This window comes from Lissotriton vulgaris, chromosome 4_1 (genome assembly GCF_964263255.1).
Source record: "Lissotriton vulgaris chromosome 4_1, aLisVul1.2, whole genome shotgun sequence".
Lineage (NCBI taxonomy): Eukaryota > Metazoa > Chordata > Amphibia > Caudata > Salamandridae > Lissotriton > Lissotriton vulgaris.
Genome location: NC_141691.1, coordinates 1,035,922,880 through 1,035,944,431, shown reverse-complemented (window position 1 = coordinate 1,035,944,431; position 21,552 = coordinate 1,035,922,880).

The window sequence follows — 21,552 nt, the reverse complement described above, 5'->3', positions numbered from 1 at the left end:
GGCAAAAATGCATGCAGAGGGGGACAATCCCAGCCGCCTATTGGAATGGTTGCTGTGCAATGCAATGCTAGCCGTCCCAATCACCATGATTTGAAGATCACCGACGAACCAAGTGACAAGTCAAGCAGACATACATGATGCATTCACTACTCATTATCAGACTCTATACGATCCCCCAACAGTAAACAGTGCAGCCCACATAAAAGACCTTTTAGACAAAACAACACTGCCGGTTGTTGACCCTGCAGCCCATGAGGAACTAAACTCACCCATTACAGAGCAAGAGATCAGGAGGTTATCCTGGGTTCCCCCATGTGTAAAGCACTGGGACTTGGCAGACTTCCGTTTGTGCTCTTCAAAGCCCACGAAGGTCTCCTGGCACCTAAGATGCTTGAATTGTACCAGAGAGCACTACTAAAAGGCTGACTTCAACCTACACTATGTTAATCCCTCATTGTCTCTCTTTTAAAGCTCAACAAGGACAATTTAGAGGTGACATCTTATCATCCACTGTCCATTTTAGGGACTGACCATAACATTCTCAGCAAGATAATAGCAGGGCAAGTTCTTGAGTGCCCATAGAGTGATGGAACTTGCACCAGCCTAATTGTCAGATGCAGCTTGCCTAGTATTAGACCTAGAGAAGGCATTCAATACAGTTGACTGGGAGTTTATGTTCACAACATTATCATCCATGGGTATAGCCAGCAGACTCCAGAGCCTCATTAAACTCTTCTACATGGACCCAACCGCCGGAGTGAAGATCGGATGGTGCATCTCTGACTCTATACAGATAAGCAGAGGAATGAGTCAGAGAGTCTCACTATCCCCTCCCTTCTTTGGTTTGACACTAGACATTCTGGAAAATCAGCTCAGACAACAAGGGCGGACGTGCACATCCTGATTGGTGATGAAATTTACATAATCTCCCTCTATGCAGATGATGTACTCATCTATATCTGGGACATATGCAGTGGGATAGCTGAGGTTAGAGACATCCTAAGGCATGGAACATCCGGATGTCATCGGGCCTGGGGTGAACTGGTCTAAGTCATGCCTGTTCCCACTTAGCACCGATTGTCTGCTGCATCACTTGACTCTGGACATGTATCTTCTTTGCTGGGAACCACGTACCTTCCGATACTGAGGCATTTGGATACACCACACCACACACGACCTAAGTGTTGGTAACCTCACCAGAACTATTACCTCCCTTTTTCCCCAGCTGATGATTTGGAGCACACTCCTTCTCACTGTCCAGGACAGAGTACCTCTGGCCAAAATGGTAATGCTCCTATGCCTGTTATATGTTGGGGGTCTTCCTCTGGAATAAGGGCAGGCGCTGTGTCGCAGTCATGTACTGCAGATTCTAGTGGAAAAAGGGGGCCTCGGGCGCCTAATTTCTAACATTTCTTTTCAGCTGCCTAGTTGCTGTGGCCTTCTTGCTGACTTGCTTGTTGGAAGAGCAGGGAATGCCCATGCACACCATTTTCAGTGTGCCCATGGGTCCAATGACCTTTTGCAGGTGGCTCACAATAGCTTTCGCAGGTATCTGTGCCTGATGGCAGCCCTAACACCATTCACACAGTCGATCCATATTAGTTCAATACGACCCTTCCTGGACCCGGTAGGCAGAGATGGGCTAGTGACTTGGAAAGCCACAGGCGTGGACCCACTAGGCACCTTATTCCAAAATGGTAAACTTATCCCATTCGTTTAGCTTCAAGCAGATTGTGAATTGCCAGCCGGCCATTTCTTTGCATACAATAGGTTAAGAGCTGAAATGCAATGCACCCCATGATACTCACACTCCACACTATTGGCACTGCCCATTGTCTAATCACATGACTCACCCTTTCATAAGTACAGACACAGCAGGACCCTTTACTACCACCAAGATAGAAATGGGAACAGGGAATCAGCCAATAACTGTCCAAAAAAGAATGGGACAAGACTGTGGCATATCCTGACACACTTTCTCGAAATGTTGAATTCCAAAATGTCCAACACAACATTCTCCACTAGGTATATCTCACTCCAGCATGTTTCTTTTCAGAATCTTCGGCGCAATTTTAAATTACCTCAGATGTTGCGCACCAGATAGAGACAGGAAACACATGTTGTGGAGCTGCCTGATTGCGACTTCACTGTGGCAGGAAGTCACAGAGGTACTAACTGCAAATATGGAGCATACAGAGCTCTACACTTTGGAAAGCGGGGATCTGGGTTAGTTCAGGTGTAGGAAGGCAGAGAGCACTACTAACCGATTTTTCAATTTGGCAGTGCTCATAGTTCAAAGAGCCATAGCTATGCACTGGCAGGTCAACACACTGCCTAGCTGAACGCACTGATGTGCAGTGACACTTAAGTGGGGTAGGGCTGATTTGTGGCTCTCCCGCATGAGGAGGTCAGAGGTTTGCACAGGGTTTCTATAGTGGCAAATAGAGATTCATTGCTCAATGAGTTACAATAATTTAATGAGGACTTACCTTAGTAAGGGGTCTCGATCTGGGGATGCAAAGTAGTTTTGCATTTATAATTAAAACTGAGTGAATGCATCAGACTACCTCCCCCTCCCCCAGAAGGAATCCTCGGTTTATCTCTTCCCCCAGCTCAGGTCTTTGCCTCTGTGTTTTGCTGCACACAGCGACGGGACGCCTCTTTGCTGAGGCAGCTGTTGCGCTATATAAGATGGGTTAACATAACATAACATAAGTAGAAAAGTCGGTACAGTTTACTCTATGAAGAGAGTTTACTCTGTACCACACTGTTTGCAGGTAGTGAGATTCTCATGAAAAATACAGCACATAGTATTAATAAGGAGCTACTAAGAGCAGTGTACGCTCTATGCAAAACTTGCCCAAAGAATGACTGTTTACTTAAAATACCTAAGGTTTGTTTGTTGCTAAAGATCATACTACCCACAGCCTCCATTCTGTGATGAAAAATGTACAGATAGCCCATCTTCTGTAGCAAAACAAACACATCTACATAGGTTAGTAAAAGGTATACACAGTCTTCTATGTTAAGTAGAAATTGTCATGCTGAGGTGATTTTGTCTAATAACTAAAGGCTGCTTTCAATACTTAATATGAAGTATGTAGAATCTTTGCCCAGCTGAAAACTTTTTCTGCAGTACCAAAAAACTTGTGTACAACATAATGAATACAAGTTGTCGAACTGCACAGAGAGTTGCTCTTCAATAGAAAGATTTCTAATGGGTTCAATACCTCTACACACCTATTGTGCATTAGGAGCACATGCGTTTTATAAAGATTTACACCGATTAGCTGGACATAGGCTGTATAAATCTAGGTAGAAAAGTAATATGGTAGTTACTCGTCACTATTAAAACTTCAAAACAAACTAACATAATCATGGATACTATCATCAGTGATGTCGTCAATGATGGTATATGATATATCAGTGATGTCATAAATGATATCGTAGAACATGGAATGAGTGGTGTGGTTATAAGCAGTGCACACTGGGAGCGCAAGTTATACCTGCTCTGCCACCTATAACCAGTGATTTTCTGTGTTTTTTTTGTTCAAAATATTTATTTTGTTACTGACATAATCATACATATATATATTCACTGAAAAAACAGAGGTTTCAGACCAGTTATAGTTAGGACTTAGCATTTAAAAAACCTATTAAATTCACTGAAAAAACCATAGGTTTCACACCAGTTATACTTAGTTATTAATTTTACTGACATAAAACCATTGAAATTCCCACGTTAAAGTTAGTTGGACTCACTATAACTTGCGCGCCTGCAATGCACTGCTGATGACGTCACATATTACATCACTCATGACATGGTTAGTGACCCTTTTATAGCCCCACCTAGGTGGTCAGGGGGGGTCTACTCTGCCCCCTTATGGTCATTTCCTTCTTTGTTTTTGCCACCTCTTGTGTCTCGATTTTACCGAGACACAAGATGGTGGCCGCTCAGGACTGTTTGGAATGTTTACAGACACCCAAGAGCCAATCAGCTTTACGTGCGCAAGTCGCGTGGCGCGCCCGGTGCGCGTACCGGGGCGCTGCCATAGATATATATATTTTTTCTTTAACCTAAATTACTCAAAAATCACTGGAGCACATATCTTGAGACATAGCAAAGGCACATCGGGCTACCAGTCCCTACAATTTTGCCAAGTTTGGTGGAAATCCATTCAGCCGTTCAGGCTAAAAGTGAGGTCGACCGCCCTATGGAAATTAACATGGGGAAAACACATTTTGGGACCCCCCTTTTACCTCGTCCCCCGCTTGACGAATTCCCCAAAAACTTTCAAGGAAGGACCGGAGCTCCGCGAGGCAAATTTGAGGAAATTTTCAGGCAGATTCGTCAACCGGCGCCAAAGTTATTCCAAATAGAATTTTGAGATTTTGCATTGAAAAAAATCCTAACTATAACTACCTACTGGCGACCGCCAGTAGGTAATATGTACATGTATACAAACATACACACACACAGACACACATGTATATATATATATATATATATATATATATATATATATATATATATATATATATATATATATTTATATATATTACCTACTGGCGGTCGCCAGTAGGTATATATAGTTAGGATTTTTTCTCTATGGGACTTTTGAAAATTTTATGTCTAACAAACTTTGGCGTTTGTGGATGGAATCAGCTGAAATTTTCAGGAAAATGGCACATTTTGTTTCTGAGCAGCCCCTGAAAATTTGGGGGGGTTTCGGCAAGGGGGGGCCGAGAAAAAAGGGGGTCCCAAAACGCGTTTTTAACATTGAGTTTTCCATAGGGCGTTTGGCCTCACTTTTAGCTCGAACGGCTGAATGGATTTGCACGAAACTTGGCAAAATTGTAGGGACTGTTAGCCCGATGTGCCTTTGCTGGGTCTCAATATATGTGCTCCAGTGGATTTTGAGAAATTAACGTTTTAAAAAACAGATATATCTGTGACAGCGTCCCGGGTAGCGCTCCGGTTCGCGAACATTTCGCGTAACGGAACTTTGCGAAGCGAAGCTGATTGGCTCTCCGGTGTCTGTCAACATTCTAAACAGTCCGGAGCGGCCGCCATCTTGTCTCTCGGTAGGATCGAGAGACAAGAGGAGGAGAAAAATGAAGGGGGAATTTAATGAAAGGGGGCAAGGTAGACCCTTCTTGACCCCCTAGGAATGATGTTGGGGTTATTAAAGGGTCCAGTGGGGCAAATAAAAAAAATTTGATTTTTTGCGGTAGAAGCGCTTTCCGGTTCGCGAACCGGGTAGCGAACCGGGACGCGAAATGGGAATTCGCCATTTTGTGTTTCGTTTTAATTAAATTACAAGATGGAGGAAAAACAATGCGAGAAATGGGTATAAGGGGGTACGGGAGACGTATCCTGACCCCCTATGTTTTCTGAGGGCGGCTGAGGATGCTCATATATGTTGATACTTGTCTGCCAGCGGCTGCGCGTGAGCGTTTTTTTTTTTTTTGCTGCGTGACATCTGTTAGCGTTCGATTCGAAGGAAATCAGGAAGTGTTGACCGCCATTTTGACACTGCGAGTAAATATATTGTTAAAAATAATTGTTATAAATTAATCCGTATTGATAAACATTGTCTGCGCCATCTTGCTTTTTTTCCAATGCCACACTTTTGTCGTGCACGGCAGCCATTTTAGATGCCTTGACCAGACCCACTCTCTGCACGCCGCCGATCGTGACGTTTGTTAACGTTCGATTCAAAGGAAATCAGGAAGTGTTGACCGCCATTTTGACACTGCGAGTAAATATATTGTTCAAAATAATTGTTATAAATTAATCCGTATTGATAAACATTGTCTGCGCCATCTTGCTTTTTTTCCAATGCCACACTTTTGTCGTGCACGGCAGCCATTTTAGATGCCTTGACCAGACCCACTCTCTGCACACCGCCGATCCTCAGCATGGCTCCCCACCCTCGCAAGCATCTCCCCCACGCACTGGTCACCCCCGCTCTCTCTCTTATGCATGGGCCATAAACCTCCCCCCATCTGCGCTGCTCTTCCCTGAGAATCACACCCTGTGCCCGCCCGACACCTCCCTTTCACCCTATTCACTACCGCACCCTCTGACACTCCTCTTCCTTTGTGTCTGATTGTCCAGGCCGGTCCCAGGCTATCACCTAGCCCTGCGGATGTAGTTTATGGCCTCAACTGTAAAGAATCACCCCTCTTCAAAGGAGTTACAGTAGATCAAGGCCCCCACCCCATGAGATCCGTCACACCACACGCGTTCCTACTATCTGATAACGATCCTGTATTGTGATTGGGTAAGCCCGTCTACGCCCGTCCGCGCCTGGACCGCCCCCAGCGCCAGAGCCCCTGGTCCTCGTAATGCCCACCCCTCCCGCATTACTTACGATGCCACCACCCTCCTAGCCCTTAACCCTGACCGCTCCCCCATCTGCGTCCAAGCCGCTCCTGGACACACCCATGGACCCTTCTCTTGCAACTCCTGCAAGTTCGACGGCACCAAGAACAACTCCTCATCTACGAACACACAACAGATATCCGATCCCAACCACCTACATTGCATCCTGCTCAACACCCGCTCGGTCCACAGACACGCCATTCACCTCTGGAATCTACTCAACACCATCTCTCCGGACGTCGCCTTCCTAACAGAAACATGGATGAATGCCTCTTCAGCTCCAGACATCACCATTGCCATCCCGAAAGGCTATAAGATCATTCGCAAGGACCGTACCGGCCACACAGGAGGAGGCATCGCTATCGTCCATAAGAAATCCATCCGCATCTCAACCAGCTCTGACGTCAATCTCGCCAACTCTGAACACCTTCACTTCCAGATCCACATCAACCCCAAGACCACACTCAGAGGCACCCTCCTTTACAGGCCACCAGGACCCCGCGCACAATTTAGTGAAGACATCACGGACTTCATCACTCCACACGCGCTCCCCTCCGAGGACTACATCCTTTTGGGAGACCTCAACTTTCACCTTGAAAAGAACAACGACCGCAACACCACCACCCTTTTGGACAACCTCGCAAACCTCGGACTTAAACAACTTGTCACTACCTCCACCCACATCGCAGGTCACACACTCGACCCTATCTTCACCTCCAGCAAACATGTTTCCTTCAGCCACACCACAGCTCTCCTTTGGACTGACCACAGCTGCGTTCACTTCACCTACAACAAGCCCACATCCAACAACCACCCCCAACCCACTCTGCAAAGAAACTGGAACAAAATCACCATCGACCAGATCTCCTCATCGCTTCTCCAAAAGCCCCCCGCCCACTCCTCAAACCCAGACCAAGCAGCCACCAACCTCACCCAATGGTTATCCAACAGCGCCGACATCCTAGCACCACTGAAAAAACGACAAATCAAACTAGGCAGCAAGAAGGCCTCCTGGTTCAACGATGACCTTAAGAAATCCAAGAAACTCTGTCGCTCCCTTGAGAAGGCCTGGAAAAAAGACCCAACCACCAGCACCAAAGACGCCTTCAAAAACGCCACCCGCATACACCACCAACTAATCCGAAATGCCAAGAAAGCAGCCTTCAAAGACCGTCTAGATAACAACGCCCACAACAGCAAGGAATTATTCAACATCAAGGAATTTACCAACCCCTCAGCCAACTCCAACGACATCACCCCCTCTCAAGCCCTCTGCGACTCCCTAGCCTCATTCTTCTACAACAAAATTGCAGACATCCACAACAGCTTCGACAACCAACCCGGGGACCAACCCACCCAATCCCCTGCAGGACCCCTACCCCCCTGAACATCCTCAATGACTGGAAGCCAATCTTCACTGAGGACACCATCCGTCTGATGAACTCTATCCACTCAGGATCCCCCATAGACCCTTGCCCTCACCACATCTTTAACAAAGCAGACTCCATTATTGCACCGCACCTCCGAGACGTCATCAACTGCTCCCTCAACTCCGCAACCTTCCCGGAAAGCTGGAAACATGCTGAACTCAGCGCCCTCCTGAAGAAACCCACAGCTGACCCCACCGAACTCAAAAACTATCGCCCTATCTCACTCCTTCCATTCCCGGCCAAAGTCATCGAGAAAGCTGTCAACAACCAGCTCGCCGCATTCCTCGAAACCAACAAATCCCTCGACTCCTCACAGTCCGGCTTCCGAGCCAAGCACAGCACCGAAACCGCCCTCATCGCAGCAACAGACGACATTCGAACTCTACTGGACAATGGAGACACAGTCGCCCTCATCCTCCTCGACCTCTCTGCAGCCTTCGACACAGTCTGCCATAGCACCCTTCTACAGCGCCTCAAAAACATCGGAATCCAAGGAAAAGCATTGGAATGGATCACCTCGTTCCTCTCCGGAAGAACCCAGAGAGTCCGCCTTCCACCATTCAAGTCAGAGGCCACTGAAGTCATCTGCGGCGTACCTCAAGGGTCCTCACTCAGTCCCACCCTCTTCAACGTTTACATGAGCCCCCTCGCGGCCATCGCACGCCAACATAACCTCAACATCATCTCCTACGCCGACGACACTCAACTGATCCTATCACTCACCAGAGACCCTAACACGGCCAAAACCAACCTACACGAAGGAATGAAAGAAGTAGCCGAATGGATGAAGCACAGCCGTCTGAAACTGAACTCAGACAAAACAGAAGTCCTCATCTTAGGTACCTCCCCCTCCGCCTGGGATGACTCTTGGTGGCCAGAGGCCCTTGGAAAAGCACCCATCCCGACGGACCACACACGGAACCTGGGCGTCATCCTGGATTCCTCACTCTCGATGAACAGACAAGTCAACGCCGTTTCTTCATCTTGCTTCAACATTCTTCGCATGCTCAAAAAAACATTTCGCTGGATCCCTACCGAAACTAGAAAAACAGTCACCCACGCTCTGGTCACGAGCCGACTGGACTAGGGAAACACCCTCTACGCCGGCACCACCGCAAAACTCCAGAAAAAACTACAACGCATCCAGAACGCCTCAGCCAGGCTCATATTAGACATCCCGCGTAAAGAACACATCTCTGATCACCTGAAAAACTTCCACTGGCTCCCCGTCAATAAGAGGATCACTTTCCGGCTCCTAACCCACGCACACAAAGCACTCTACGAAATCGGACCCGAATGCTCAACACACGACTATCCTTCTACACCCCCTCCTGCCAGCTACGATCCTCCAACCAAGCCCTTGCCACTGTACCCCGCATCAACAAAACCACCATGGGAGGTAGATCCTTCTCCTACCTAGCAGCTAAAACTTGGAACTCACTTACCACTCACCTTCGCCTTACTCAGAACCACCTAGCATTCAGAAAACAACTCAAAACGTGGATATTCGACAAGTAACTCCCCACCCTTCTTCAAGCGCCTTGAGACCCTCTGGGTATGTAGCGCGCTATATAAATCTTTTGACTTGACTGGACTTGACTTGACATTGGGTAGTGGATTCTCACTGTGAGGGTGTGTGGGACCGAGCCTGAAGCGGAAGATTCCAGGGATGCCTTTTTGTACATCAAAGTCTTCACAATTATGTGTCACATTAAAAATATATAGCACTCCAACAAAGTAGTAGGATTATAACACTTTAATAACTTATAAATATATACAACGCACCAAAAACAGTAAACGCGTAAAAAAAAAATTTTTAAACAAAGGAACAATGGACTGCTGTGAGGTTGCGTCAGTAGCGGTCTGTTGTACGAATAGTCCGAAGGCAGCACAACGCGCTGAGATCTGGACGGCACCCAGGTGATGTCCTTTACTTGCCGCACTGGTCTTGGCATCCTACAATGCTGCGCCGAAAAGCGGCGTGGGGCGCCCCCGGGGGGGGGGGGGGGGAAGCGGCGTGAACGGGCCTCCCCAGGTGGAGGCTCGTCTGCTGTAGTGGGGCGCCTCTTTACCGTTTCAGTTGCCATTCAGCGGTTTTCCGCCCGCTTTTGCTGCACTGTGCCTCATCGGCCATTCAGCTGTTTACCGCCCGCTCTTGCGGCTACAGCGTCTCGTCCACCATCCAGTTGAGTTGCGCCTGCTCTTGCGGCTACAGCATCTCGCCCACCATCCAGTTGAATTGCGCCCACTCTTGCGGTGCAGCGATAGGCGGCTGCCACAGGACTCTTAAAATGGCGGCCGGCTCTTCGGATTTGGGCCTGGTCCACTAAAATGTCCCTGGGACACATTTGAACTCGGACATTTGCCTGCTAGGGCTTGGGTCCCATTCTCGAAAGCGTCCCCTCAGCCTTGAAGATTCTACAAAAGTCATCAGGGCCCCCGACTCCCGCAGGCTTCCGGTGGGGAGCGGGTGCCATGATTGCTTGCGGAATGGCCGCGACGGAGCTACGAGATGGTGGTGCTCTCATGCTGACGCCAGCTTCAGTCTGAAACATCCAGAAACACTGTAGACTATGAATTCGATGACTTCCGGTAGAGCCCCAACGTGACCCGGTAGGGAAGAACTTGCCCTCCCCTTTTTTGACTGATGGTTCTTGTTGCCTGTCCCCTCTGTTGTCATCTAACGGAATGTTTTTGGATTGCCGATTGAGAAAAAAAAAGGTGGTGCTTTCATCGTTTGGGAAAAAAAAATGTTTCAATCCAATGAAAAGTGTTATTTTTAGGTCATATGATCGAGCATTTCATCATTAGGAAACCAAAAGCAAAATGAACCAATGAAAAGTTTTATAAACAAGTCACATGACCTGTTATGCGGCTTTGGGCTATAAAAAGCCTACAAAATCCATTGGCCTGTGAGGCGGCGTCAGTAGCGGACCGATGTGCGAATAGGCCGAAGGCAGCACAACGCGTTGAGATCCGGATGGCACCGAGGTGGTGTCCAGCAAGTTGCCGCACTGGTGTGGCTATCCTACAATGCTGCGCTGAAAGACGGCGTGGGGTGGGCCCTGGGACACCTTGGAACTCGGACGCTTGCCTGCTAGGGCATGGGCCCCATTCACGAAAACGTCCCCTCTTTTGACTGATTGTTCTTGTTGCCTATTTCTTCTGTTGTCATTTAACGGAACCTTTTTGGACTGCTGAAAGGGGTTCTGGTCCGACCGCTGGTTGGTGGAGACATTTTGACTATATCCTGGACCTGCCCGGCCTCGCACAAAATGGCGCCGGTATAAATGGGACTCTTAACTCCTTGTTGTGTACTGGTTGCCCAACCTTGATATCACGAGATACGTATGCAGTTTTGAAGCACATGGCGGGCGGGGACGAGAATTGATTGAACATTTGGACATCCCTATTGATATTAAGTTCTGATGTGTTATTGATTACTGTACTATTGAAAGTTCGAATTAACGTCACCCATGGTACTTGCCCGCAAATGTATATCTAGATAATTTTATTGTAACTGGCCCTGTCGTAGTTTAATTATAAAATGTACGTCCACCGATTCCGCAACTGTTAGACACCTTAGTTCTTGCAACCTAATGGCCCGCCCGTTACGTTCTTCTACAGTGTAAATGTCCCCTCATCATATACGATTCCAGTTTGCTCCGTGGCCGGCCCACGTGGTTATAGGCCCGTATTTGTATACTGACATTTTCACAATAAAGGTTTTTAAAACAAAACATGGTAGTAGTACCTTTTTTGGTATAGTTTTGAATAATAGCCACTGTTTTCGAATCAGTAAAAGGCAAGTGAAATAAAGCAGCCCGATTACATGACGGTTAAAAGGTATAATAGGCAGGAACGCAGTAAAGATAAATGGTCAAGGGCTGTTGTGTTTTCCACTCCTGCAACATAAAGTGATCGATAAGAATCCGATATTCATGCCTATCAGCGACTAAGACAACAGGCCGAGCCTCTTTTGCTCAACGGCTCCCTCATGGGATGAAGAAACGCCCTTTTTCTCGAAATAGGAATATTTTACTTGCAGGACAGTTGCAAATTTCCCGGGAAAATACATTAGCCTGGAACATTGTTAGTGATAAACTGTAAATGCATCTGGGTCCTTTGCTTTACAAGTCAGAGTGAGAAAAAAAAAGGTGGGGCTTTTATCATTTGGGCAAAAAAAATGTTCGAAAGCAATGAAAAGTGTTATTTTTAGGTCATATGACCAAGCCTTTCATCATTAGAATAACAAAAGTAAAATGAACCAATGAAAAGTTTTATTAACAAGTCACATGATCTGTTATGCTTACGTTACCCGCTGCGCGCCGCGCTCTGGATCGTTTCCGGGAAGCTGCGCCTCGCGCACCGGAGCACTTCCGGGTGCGCTAACGCGGCGCGTCATATGACGCATTACGCGACAACGCAGGTCCAGAATATAGTCAAAATGTCTCCACCAACCAGCGGTCGGAACACAACCCCTTTCAGCAGTCCAAAATGTTCTGTTAAATGACAGGAGAAGGGACAGGCAACAAGAACCATCAGTCAAAGAGGGGAGGGCAAGTTCTTCTCTACCGGGTCACGTTGGGGCTCCACCGGAACTGATCGAATTGGTAGTCTACAGTGTTTCTGGATGTTTCAGGCTGAAGCTGGCGTCAGCATGAGAGCACCACCATCTCGTGGCTACGTCGTGGCCATTCCGCGAGCAATCATGGCAGTCGCTCCCCACCGGAAGTCTACAGGTGTCGGGGGTCTCGGTGACTTTAGTAGAATCTTCAAGGCTGAGGGGACTCTTTTGGGAATGGGGCCCATGCCCTAGCAGTCAAGCGTCCGAGTTCCACGGTTGCCCAGAGCCATCTTTGCAGGCCAGGCCCAAGTCTGTGGAGCCGACCGCCATTTCGTGAGCTCCGTAGCAGCCGCCTGTCACTGTACCGCAAGATTGGGTGCAATTCCGTTGGATGGCGGGTGAGACGTTGTAATAGCAAGAGCAGGCGCAATTCAGCTGTCCGAGCGAGGCACTGTGTCGCAAGAGCGGGCGCAAGTCAGCTGCTCGAGTGAAGCGCTGGGGTGTAGCTGAGAAACCTCCACCTGGGGAGGTGGGGGAGGCTCGTTCGCGCCGCCACTCCCTTCTACTGCACCCCACGCCGTCTCCTGGCACAGGTATATGTGATGGTCGGACCAGGGCACCGCAGGACGTGTCTTCAGGTCAAACGGATTGTGGGACAAGGTGTGGAGCAGGCGCAATTATCTCGGGGGCCTCCGTCAAGCGGTTCAGGGAGGCACCGCATCACATTGTTTTCCAATGCAGTCAGGTCCACAAACAGCCCCCACTTACTTTGAGAATAGTGAAGCTGCAGCAGGTGCAAATAAGCTTCAGACAGTGTTACAAGCGCTGCTCCGAACCCTCAACTATGGCACCCAACATCCAGGACTTATGCCATTTGTGCAAGGCAGTGACATCGAAGCATCTCAGGGACCAAGCAACATACCATATCCAGAGTCCTTCCCACAACCTCTGCCTTCCTTCTTACCTAGTTATTGTTCTTTCACTCCCACTCTAGGCTTTTAGTCTGTGGATGGAAAACCATGAACCTACACTCACCTATGAAAATCTTACTATTGATGGTTTATTTTGAGCCCAAAATACAAAGGCTTGTTTGGATCGATGTTGCAGCAGGCTGCCATGTAAATAGTTATTTAATAAAACGTTTTACCCTGTTACTTTGCTGGTGTGTTGTATATATTTATAATATTTGCATAGTGTTTGTCGTTATTTTGGGTGGGGTGGGCGGCGGAGCCGAGCTGTCTTGCAGCCATCATGGTGTCGAGCACAGTTCCTCTCACTAGTTTCGTATTTGTCATGAGGGGTTGTTCATAATGTTTCTATTTTAGCGAGGTCAAAAAGAGATCTCATTAGTGGCCTACGGATTTTGCTTGATTCCTTTTGTTTTTTTAACGATTTTTCACTATCTGCAAAGACTAAACAGAGTATTGCGACTCTGTGCTTGTTTGTAAATAGAGAATGAACCAAAGAGAACCAATTCCAAAACAATAAATGCTTGGATAACAATCAATCAAATGGAGAGGGAAGCAGGCACGACGGATTACAACGGGGGCAAAGGCCTGTGTTATGTGGTAAATAAATTTACCTAATCGTTTTTACCGTATAATTATCATTACAAGACAGCTCATTCAAATGAGAGGCAGAGTCCGTGGTATCTGAGTCATACGGGTTTTAATGGAAAAACCTCGAGGTTGGAGATCATGTTCCGTCACCACTAGGGTTCGGGAAGGGACAGTCAACGTTTTATTAGCATTACACATTATATATTGTAAAGTAACATAATTGAATCCAATACAGTAGGCGTAACAGGTGAGAAAGAGCGAGATAAGAACACATGTGCGTAAGAAGAGGCGTGAAAGAAGGCGTGTAATAGGCGTACACGGAGGCGTGCACTGTACATGTCAAAGAAACGTCATAAGAATCGTCACATGTGGGTGGGTGCATAGAGAAAGTTGCAGAATCAGCAGGAAATGTGGATGCGCGCGCAGCTAGCATGACGTGACATAGATGTGTAACTGGGGAGAACTTTAACACTAGTAAAGGAGACAGAAGTCTGGGATGTCAGAACGACCTGGACCTATAACTTATCTGGTATCTTATGTTTGGAGGATGTATTATCTAGAGTAAAAGGTCTCTCGGGCAGAGGCTATTCTATACTGAATGCCAGTGCGTGCATATGTGTCTACGTGTCTACACGAAGGGTCATGGGCCTACTATGGCAACGGGAACTGTAAATTACTTGCATGGAAACAGGAAGTCTTGCTCTTTGCTCTGCAGCTGAGGAGATGTTTACCTAAATCACTAGACAGGAATGTATTTTCGAGGAGACTGAACAGATAACTTGAAGGCAAAATACGGTTTTTTGGCAGGCAGGCCAGGTTGAGCCAGGCACCGCTTCGCTTGGCAGGAAGTAAGGCAGAGGTCAGGGATACGTGTCCATGCTGCAGCTTTCAGAGGCTGGAGGCAGAAAGCAGAAAGGGCTCAGAGACAGAAATCAGGGCCTAGCTCAGCAGAGCCAGGAAAAACGTAAAAGTGTACCATGTAAAGACGTTGGCATGGTATGGTTAGGAACTGAATTATCGATCCATTCATGGTGGATCTGAAAGAGGACATGTTAACGTTGGACGCAAATGTATTTGCGTCTTCATATTCGGTCATGGAGGGAAATTACATGTACTTTAAGCACGTACATGGAGACGTTGGGGTACACGTTAGGGGACCTACTTGACCATAAAAATTTCAATTACCTCATTCCCTCCTTGTCCCCTACGTTCCCTTCAGGATATATCAATCTTCATGAGTCCATCTATCTGTTCATATAACATCATTTGCTCATCTTTTTTCATTCGGGCACGAGAACGTGGACTTGGACGGGGAATACATGATGTGGCGCACAAGCCGCAAATCGCTGGCCCACATTGTAGACATAGGCAACAACTGAATACTATGAGTAGGGCTATTCCAAGGAAGGATAGGACTTTCCATCCCCAGGCTGATAACACGCTCCAGAGCCAACCGGACCAGGTCCAGGTGCCTGGATTTTGGTGTATCTGACTTGCAATCTTGTGGAGCCGAGTTATGGCTCTGTATACTGACAGTGCGTTATTTGGAATGAAAACACAACAACTGGATCCGATGACTCTACAAGCCCCGCCCCTATCTGCCAGGATGACGTCAAGGACGAGACGATTTTGAAGAACGACAAGTCTCATAGCAGACTGCTCTTCTGTTAAATTACCTAGGGCAAAAGTAGTTTCATTTACTACAGCTTCAAGGGTTCTGGTCAATTTACGTATCAGTTTACTGTTTGAGACAGTTCCTAAATAAGGGAAGAATCCTTTATTGAAATCTGTGTATTGTTCCCATGTTGTTTCAGTGTAATCGACAATCGGGAGTTCTCTCTTGGGTCTAACATGAACGAGATGAGAATTTCTATGGTAATCAGGTGGGGCTAGAAAAACAGGTGGCAGTAGGAATGCAATGTAACAAGTACCATCCCAGTCTAGAGGTAAACGTATATAAGCTGTATGGCCACAAATGAAATAGGAATGTCGGGAAGCTTTGAATGTAGACTTGCCTTTATCACTGAATTCAATAACTGTATTACAATTGCTGTGTCCTAGATGTACTGAACCATTCTTTCTAACGCATAGGTCACCTTTCACTGGCAAAACTGATATTGAGGGTAAATTCGAACTAGTTTCTGACTGGACATTCAAGATCATGAGGCTAAGTGTAAAATTACCTAATCCATATACTTCGTTTTCTAGATCGGTACCTGTCATTTGGGGAAGACCCTCCTTGTCAGGGAAACATGCCTTATTCATAACTGTGTTCAGGTCTCCCCATATCCAATTACCTTGGGAAACTTTGGACTTACTGTCTAACGAGGACATTAATGTAAACCATGCACCACATGAACCATTATGTGTAAACGGGTAAGGAAAAAGAGGCAAGGCTCCCGACATTTTCTGATAGGGAGGGAGTCAGCCACATACCCAGCAATTAGTAGCATTGCTGGTCTGGTGAGAATGATGTAACATACGGATGAAAGAATTGTTACGCAGTGCAAGTCGGTAAGAAAGTTCGTGCGGGGGCAGATCACTAAACGTGTGGTCCGCAGTGTCATTAAAAGAAGAATGTGCTTGTATAGGAAAATATACATGTAAGATATAGCTTAGGCATATAATCGTAAGACTCAGAAAAAACATGACAAGTAAAGTAACGATACATCTGCTTTGGAGATTTTTGCAATATTTCTGTTTCTTGATCTCCTGTCTATCTCTCTCACTATGTGGGTCTAGCTTGTACATGTCAGGAACCTGTCTAACCGCTTCACCCAGGGGGGACTTAAACAATTAAACTGTCTGACTTACTAGACCTCAACTTTAATTTGTACTCCTGGGACGGAGTTTTCTCTACCAGGGGGAGTTTAGTATCAGTCTCTGGAATGCGAAAGTCCTGGGAATCAGTCTTTGGCGGAAGTCCATAACATTTCCTGACGTGGCTCGAGTGGAGCCAATTTTTTCTGCCTTCGAGTTTCACAGCAGTCCTTGTAGTCATTAAAACGATCTTGGGTTCCTTCCAACGGGGCTCCAGAGGGCTTGACCGGTCAAAATTACGGACGTACACGTAGTCACCAGGGACGATCTTGTGTGGCTTCACCTCGGTATTATCTGGAAAGGCTGCTGCGACCTGTGAACGACATGATTGTAGTGCAGACATCAAGGAAGCAAGGTAATCTGTCAGCATATTACTGTCAACATCGGTTAATTTATGGGGCAGAGGCGTCCCCCACATATTCGGTGGCCGGCCAAAAACCACCTCATACGGGGATAGCCCTGTCCTAGAATGGGCTACCATTCGCATATAGAAGAGAGCAACTGGAAGGGCTACTATCCAGTCTACTCCTTTTTCTGCACAGACCTTGGCAAGACGTGTTTTCAGAGTCTGATTGTGTCTCTCTACTAATCCAGCTGCTTCGGGATGCCGAACACAGTGGAACTTCCATTGATACCCTAACAAAAGGGAAACCTGCTTCATGAGCTCGGGCGAGAATGGCTGTCCGTTATCTGAATACACGACACGAGGCAAACCAAAACTCGGGAAAAATTCACGAACCAACTCCTTGGCAGTGGTCGGGGCAGTGTAATCTGGGACTGGATATGCTTCTGTCCATCGGGAAAGTGCACATACAACTGCGAGGACATACTTGAATCCTCGACAACGGTCCATCTGGATATAATCCATCTGCAGGACTTCAAAGGGGTGGTCAGGAGGATGAAATCCACCTTGCTCTACGGGAATGCCTTTACCTGGGTTGAACTGACAACAGATCATGCAAGTGCGCACTTTCTGTTTTGCTGCTGCTCGTAAATGTTTATTGAACCAAAGATTCTGAATACTGTCTAACATAGCTTTCTCTCCTAAATGTGCAGGGCTATGTGCTGTGTTGATGATAACTTGAACCATAGAGTCGGGGAGAAACCATGTGGCTTTTCCCTTCGTCATCCATCCCTGTTCTGTCTGGATCCCTCCTAATTCTGTCCATTTCTTGATTTCGTCTGCGGTAGCATGTGTCTGTATGTCAATTACATCTAGTGCGGGATCCCTAACTGTCATGCAATGTGTTGGAACTACCGTCTTTGTCATATCAGTCGTATGAGTATGAGTCTGTGCTGTATGTTTGGCTGTTCGGTCTGCCAGGTCATTACCCTGGGAAATGGTATCTGTAACTTTCGTATGTGCTTTACACTTCATGATAGCTATTGCTGTAGGCAAATGTATTGCTTCTAACAGAGCTTGAATGAGGGGACCATGCTGGATCTTGGCACCGTGGGAGGTTAAAAAACCTCTCTCTTGCCAAAGGACTCCGAAGTCGTGTACAACTCCGAATGCATAACGGGAATCTGTGTATATGTTAACTTTCAGGTTCTTGGCTCGAATACAGGCTTGGGTCAGAGCGATGAGCTCTGCTGCTTGGGCAGACAGGGTGTCAATACGATGTGTTTCTATGACTTCAGTTTCAGTGGTCACTGCATACGTGGCCACCAACTCTCCTGTACTTGTTCTCATACATGAACCATCCACATAAAGTGTCAGGTCTGGATCTGGTAATGCGATATCTGTCAAGTCTTGTCTGGGCTTCGTCATAATGTTAATGACTTCCACACAGTCATGTGCCATAGGGTCTGTTGTACTTAACGGTAAAAGTGTAGCAGGATTCAGTGTGTTGCAGCGTCTGATTTCTATGTGTGGCTGGAATAACGTCAGTTCATAACCTGTCAGTTGTGCTATAGTCAAGTGCTGAGTCTGTGTTCGGTTTAAAAGAACTTCCACGGAATGTGGAACCTGTACTGTCAATTGGTGTCCTAATACTATGGAATCACTTTGTCTAATTGCTAGAGCTGTTGCTGCAACTGATTTCAAGCACGCAGGCAGAGCCTGGGCTACTGGGTCTAATGTACTAGAAAAATAAGCACATGGTTTGTGTGAACCTGCTTGATCTTGGGTGAGTACTGACAATGCAGTACCTTCGCGTTCTGTGACAAAAAGCGTAAAGGGCTTACTATAACATGGTGTTGCTAGAACAGGTGCTTGACATAGGGCTTACTTCAAGTCGTCAAAAGCTTGTGTATGTTCCTGAGTCCAAGGGAGGACAGTCGATGTCGCTGCCTCCTGGGTTGTCAACTGTATAGGGGGCTTGGCTAGATATGCATACTGAGGGATCCATTGTCTACAGTAAGAGGTGAGGCCTATAAAGGCCCGTACTTCTTTTTGTGTCTTGGGTTGTGGCATATGTACAATTAGCTGAATGCGATCGGGTGTAAGCTGTCTCCCCCTCTTGGACAGCAAGTGACCAAGGTACACAACTTGCTGAACACAGAATTGCAGCTTCGAAGGAGACACCTTGTGTCCCTTGTCGGCCAGAAAATATAGAACTGTCAGAGATGCTTGTTCACATTCTTGTTCACTTCGAGCGGTGATCAATAGATCATCGACATACTGAAGTAGGGCAGTGTTAGCAGGCATGTGGATACTGTCAAGTTGTCTTTTCAATGCTTGGCTATAGATACTCGGACTTTCCGTGAACCCTTGAGGTGCACGTGCAAATTTAAAGCTTCGGCCATTTAAACTGAATCCGAAAAGGTACTGGCTTTCAGGATCAATGGGAACACTAAAGAAGGCATTCTTAAGATCGATTACAGTAAAGAACGCCGCTTCGGAATCAATAGCAGTCAATAGGGATGAAATATCTGGGACCACTGCGAACTGAGGTATGATACATTTGTTAAGCTCTCTAAGGTCAATGACTATACGATATACAGGAGGTGCATTTGGATCAGTACGTTTGAGAATCGGAATGATTGGAGAATTACAGATATTGGAGTCAGTTTCTACAACCACTCCTTGAGCAATGAGCTCGTCAATGATTTTCAATAAGGCTGCTACAGCCTCAGGTGGCAATTTGTATTGTCGGATTCTGGGCAGAACAACACCTTGCTTGAGTGTAACACAATATGGTGTGATATGCATACAACCTACATCAGTCGGACCTTGTGCCCATAAATGCTGTGGTACATTCTGTAATCGGGGATCAAAATCTCTCAACACATAGTGACCCTTGAAGTCACGTAAAAACAATCTCACTCCTTCCGGAGAACAACATATTACAGCTCCTAAAGCTTTCAGCTTTTCTGGACATGACTTCGTAAGCAATAAATCTGTAGTACGGGACAATGGACCAACTGCAAGGGGAACTGGTTTCGATACTTCATTAACAATAGGCTTTCCTGAAAATCCAAGAGAAACATTCTGTGAGCCTGAGAGGGGTGCCCCTGGAACCTCGTCATGACTAATGGTAGTTCTGCTTGCCCCTGTGTCAATCAAAAATTTTCGGCTTTTCCTAATACTTGACTATGTACATAAGGACCATCTTGATCTACAGGAATCTCGATGAGAGGCAAACCCACTTCCCTCTCTAGGCTGTTTCATGAATACTGTTGATAATCTGGATACTCTGACTGTGCATACTGGTACATCTGCTGTGTAACGTGTTGTGTTGGGCTGGGGCTGTGGTACCGCTACGGTCTGTTGCTGAACATGTTGTGGAGCAGGTTGCGGATTCTGTAGAATATTCTGTTGAACATATTCTGGCCTGGGTTGACGTGGTCTTTCTTTCGTTTTGCCTGTAGCAATATTATGCTTCAGAACGGCACAATCACTAATAAAATGACCTGGCTGTTTGCAATAATTGCAATTTCCTTTAACAGGACCTGTAGGACGACTAGTCTGTGTGTTCTGCGTGTTACCCCTCTTCTGACCATCTGCTGGAACAGACTGGGCAACTAATACTTTCATTTTAGTGTCTTTCATGCGTCTCTGTTCATGATCGTGTTCCTCTCTGATTCTATTCTGGTGGTACTGTAACATTTGTAACATTTGGGAAGGCGTATTTGCTTGCCATGTACTTTCGACTTTCAATACTCTGTTTTTAACCTGGGGTAAGGAATTCTCAACTAATTTGGTTACGAAAGATGTGGGAAAGACTCGCTACTTGTTTTCAGGCCACTATTAATGATAAAACATTTCTCGAATCTAGAATAAAAATCACTAGTGTCTTAGTCTGGTTTCTGTTTGCAGGCTGAGATTGCATCCCAATCCTCCTTCTTGACTGTCAATAATCTAGGCAAAACCTGTACTAACAATCCTGGTAATGCTTTAGTTTTGTCCCCAAGAGCTAAACCTGGGGTACGTCCTTTTTCTTCATCTTCTAATTCGGTCCAATTAATCTTTTTATCTCCCACCTCCCAATCCTTCTCTTTCAGTTTTTCGTAAATCCCTGCTGGCAATAATACTTTTAACATTTTAAGAATGTCTGAATATGTGTAATCGCCCATAAGTAACATATCTTTCAATTCACGGTGGAACCCTGCAGGATCTTTATCGTGACAAGGTACGATTTTCTTCATTTCCAATAATTCCATTTTAGTCAAAGGAGTGTATACAAATACACGTTCAAGCGTATCATCTGGCTTCCGGATTGGGTGTACTTCTCGTAAAGGATTCTGTCTGTCTAGGTGATATGGCTGTCTAACTGGTGGTGGAACTGAAACAAGACGTGGAGTCAGGAACGTACTATATTTGTGACGTTGTTCTAAAATGATATC